The sequence below is a fragment of the Manis javanica genome, chromosome 5, assembly GCF_040802235.1.
Source record: "Manis javanica isolate MJ-LG chromosome 5, MJ_LKY, whole genome shotgun sequence".
NCBI lineage: Eukaryota > Metazoa > Chordata > Mammalia > Pholidota > Manidae > Manis > Manis javanica.
This window is the reverse complement of record NC_133160.1, coordinates 141,838,629-141,843,073: the sequence shown is the minus strand read 5'-3', so window position 1 is coordinate 141,843,073 and position 4,445 is coordinate 141,838,629.

Here is a 4,445-nt window from a genome sequence, read left to right as displayed (position 1 = left end):
TACTTTCTTCTTAAGACTGCTTTCGCTGTGTCCCACAGAAGTTGGGGCTTTGTGTTGTTGTCATTTGTTTCCATATATTGCTGGATCTCCATTTTAATTTGGTCGTTGATTCACTGACTATTTAGAAGCGTGTTGTTAAGCCTCCATGTGTTTGTGAGCCTTTTTGCTTTCTTTGTGCAATTTATTTCTAGTTTTATACCTTTGTGGTCTGAAAAGTTGGTTGGTAGGATTTCAATCTTTTTGAATTTACTGAGCCTTTTTTTGTGGCCTAGTATGTCATCTATTCTGAAAATGTTCCATGTGCACTTGAGAAGAATAGGTATCCTGCTGCTTTTGGGTGTAGACTTCTGTACACGTCTGTTAGGTCCATCTTTTCTAGTGTGTAGTTCAGTGCCTCCATGTCCTTACTTATTTTTTGTCTGGTGGATCTGTCCTTTGGAGTGAATGGTGTGTTTAGGTCTCCTAAAATGAATGCATTGCAGTCTATTTCCCCCTTTAGTTCTATTAGTATTTGTTTCACATATGCTGGTGCTCCTGTGTTGGGTGCATATGTATTTATAATGGTTATATCCTCTTGTTGGACTGAGCCCTTTATCATTATGTAATGTCCTTCTTTATCTCTTGTTACTTTGTTTTGAAGTCTATTTTGTCTGATACTAGTAGTGCAACACCTGCTTTTTTCTCCCTATTGTTTGCATGAAATATCTTTTTCCATCCCTTGACTTTTAGTCAGTGCATCTCTTTGGGTTTGAGGTGAGTCTCTTGTAAGCAGCATATAGATGGGTCTTGTTTTATTATCCATTCAGTGACTCTATGTCTTTTGATTTGTGCATTCAGTCCATTTACATTTAGGGTGATTATCGATAGGTATGTACTTATTGCCATTTCAGGCTTTAGATTCGTGGTTACCAAAGGTTCCAGGTTACTTTCCTTACTATCTAAGAGTCTAACTTAATTCACATAGTATGCTGTTACAAACACAATCTAAAGATTCTTTTCTATTTCTCTTCCTCCTTCATTCTTTATATATTAGGTATCAAACTACTTTTTGTCTATCCCTTGATTGACTTTGGGGATAGTCAATTTAATTTTGCATTTGCCTCACAATCAGTTGCTCCACCCTCCCTACCGTGATTTTACTACCTCTGGTGACAGCTATCCAACCCTAGGAACACTTCCATCTATAGCAGTCCCTCCAAAATAAACTGCAGAGATGGTTTGTGGGAGGTAAACTCTCTCAGCTTTTGCTTATCTGGAAATTGTTTTATCCCTCCTTCAAATTTAAATGATAATCTTGCTGAATAAAGTAATCTTGGTTCCAGGCCCTTCTGTTTCATGCCACTCCCTTCTGGCCTGTAAGGTTTCTGCTGAGAAGTCTGATGTTAGCCTGATGGGTTTTCCTTTGTATGTGATCTTATTTCTGCCTCTGGCTGCTTTTAACAGTCTGTCCTTATCCTTGATCTTTCCCATTTTAATTACTATGTGTCTTGGTGTGGTCTTCCTTGGGTCCCTTGTGTTGGGGGATCTGTGGTTCTCCATGGCCTGACAGACTATGTTCTTCCTCAGATTGGGGAAGTTTTCAGCAACTATCTCCTCAAAGACACTTTCTATCCCTTTCTCTCTCTCTCCTTGTTCTGGTATCCCTATCATGCGAATATTGTTCCGCTTGGATTGGTCACACAGTTCTCTCAATATTCTTTCATTTTTAGAGATCCTTTTCTCTCTGTGCCTCAGCTTCTTTGTATTCCTCTTCTCTAATTTCTATTTCATTTATTGTCTCCTCTACCATATCCAACCTGCTTTTAATACCCTCCATTGTGTTCTTCAACGATTGGATCTCTGACCTGAATTCATTCCTGAGTTCTTGGATGTCTTTCCATACCTCCATTAGAATGTTGATGATTTTTATTTTGAACTCCCTTTCAGGAAGAGTCACAAGGCCCTATCATTTAAATCTTTCTCGGGAGTTGTATTAATAATTTTACTCTGGACAAGGTTCCTTTGGTATTTCATGCTTGTATATGGCGCCCTCTAGTGTCCAGAAGCTCTATTCTGGAGCTGCTCAGCCCCTGAAGCAATGTCCGGGGTCACAGGGGAGCGGTACTGGTACCTGGGGGGAGGAAAGAGCTGTTCCCTGCCTCCAGGCTGCTGTGCCTGTCTCCACTGCCTGAGCCAGTGGGCCAGTCACACAGGTATGTTTTTGTCCCAGAGAAGCCAGGTATGGATCCCTGCTTTCCACAAGCAGCTGGAATCCCAGTCTCCCCAGGTACTCTGCCTGTATTAACTTCCCAACCCAGTAGTCATGTGAGTCTCATGAAAGCACCATGAAATGTAGGTTTGTGCTCCCAGAGCAGATCTCTGGAGCTAGGTATTCATCTGTCCCAAGCCTTCCACTCCCTCCCTGCTCCGTTTCTCTTCCTCTCGCCAGTAAGCTGGGGTGGGGGAGAGGCTTGGGTCCCATGGAGCCACAGCTCTGGTACGTTAACCCATTTGCTGAGGTCTGCTCTTTTCTCCAGGTGTGTGCAGTCTGATGCTGTCTTCTTTCCTGTTGCTCTAGCAGGATTAGTTATGCCAATTAAATTTTCTAATTGTATCTAGTTTTAGGAGGAAGCCTGTCTCTCCTCTCACACCGCCATCTTTAATCGGTACTCAAATAACACATTCTTGAGGACACATTGTGCGAAAGAGATTTTACATTTTCATATACCCTTTTGTATCAATTTGATTTTTTTCATCATGCCCTATTTTGTTAAAAGCACTAGTTAATAATTTCATTCTTAGTCACTGTACCCCACCAAAAAAAATACTAGCTAATAAAGATAGAAACCTTGTTATCAATTAAAAAAAGAAAAACATGGCCCTGTGTGGATAAAAGGAGAGTTCCTGTAGGCAGGATTCTCACCTGGCCATGGTTCACTAGCTCACTGCACACCTGTGGGCAATATATGCCTGTTGACTCTATTAAAAGAGCTCCGCCCACTGCTCTGGGTGCGACATGGTGGCACGGCTGCAAGGCTGCAGGAGAGCAGAGCAGAGGCTGGAGTGGTGGCAGCACCGAGGGCAGAGGCCCAGAGGATGGCTGTGCGGGCAGAAGGCCCAGAGGCAGAGACCGGCTTGCTGCCTGCAGACTTGCTCAGAGTTAACGGGATTTTAGTGACTGACCTGCCACCTGGAAATATAGTTGGGTATAACCCTTTCACCCCAAGAATGTTTTGCTGTTGATTTCTTTGGTCACACTGAATCCATAGCGAACTTGCCCAGAGGGAGGTAAGGGCTAACCACCTGCTTGTAACTTTTCACACAAAGGTCTTGAATTGCTGTTAAATTTACCTGTTATTGAGCATTTTTCCTCCCCATGACAAACAGCAAATTTACATTGTTCTGTAAGCTGTCTTTTCCCCATTTTCCTCCACTTACCAATTCTCTTACCTTTTAATCAGTAACTATAGTTTACACATAATTGTTTATCAATCCTAGGCATTGAAGCATCCAGCTTCAAACCAGTGCCTAATTCTGTCTGCTTTAGCAAGACAATTGTGGATTATAATCCTGTCTTGTCAATGGGGTTCAGCCCCAGGAAAGTTCACTATGGATCCAATGAGACCAAAGAAATGACAGTGGAATGTTCTTGGGGTGAAAGGGTTATACCCAACTTTACTTCCACGGTGGCAGGTGAATCACTAGAATCCGGTCCACTCAGAGGGAGTCTGCATGCAGCAAGCGGGTCTCTGCCTCTGGTCCTCTCTGCCCGTGCAGCCGCCTCAGTCTCTGTCCTCAGGGCTGCAGCTACTCCAGCCTCTGCTCTCCTGTCACCCAGAGCACTGGGCAGAGCTCTTTATATAGAGTCAATAACAATGTATTGCCCACACGTGTAGTGAGCAAGCTAAGCAGGGCCAGGTGAGAATCCTGGCCATAGGAACCTTCATTTTATGCACAAATCCTTTACTAAAATACACAATGATTAAACAGAATACAAGAATATTTACAAGCAGAAATGTAAAGCAAATTCTAATTAATAAAGTCATCCTCACTTTAAAGTCATATAAGTTTGGGCTCATTTCATATTCAAACAGTCTGGTATCTGTCTCTTTCTGGTATTCTGTTTCTTTCACTCTGGTCTGCAAACTTTTTCTTAAAGGTCCAGATAGCAAATATTTCAGGCTTTTTAGGCCAACAGGCAAAACTGGGAGCTTACATACCCCTTTAAAATGTAGTTATGTAAAAATGTAGAAACCATTCTTAGCTCACACTGGCTGGCAAGATTTGGCCTACGGGCTTCAGTTGGCTGATACCTGGTCTTTATGCTAAATTCTCTCCCTTTCTTGTATCATTTGAAAGAATAATGAGATGCCCTTTTCTCAAAAGAATGAGTGATATTTTCCTGTCTGTCAGACTCTCATGACTCACTAGTTACTTGCACTATGACAAAAAATACAGCACACAGG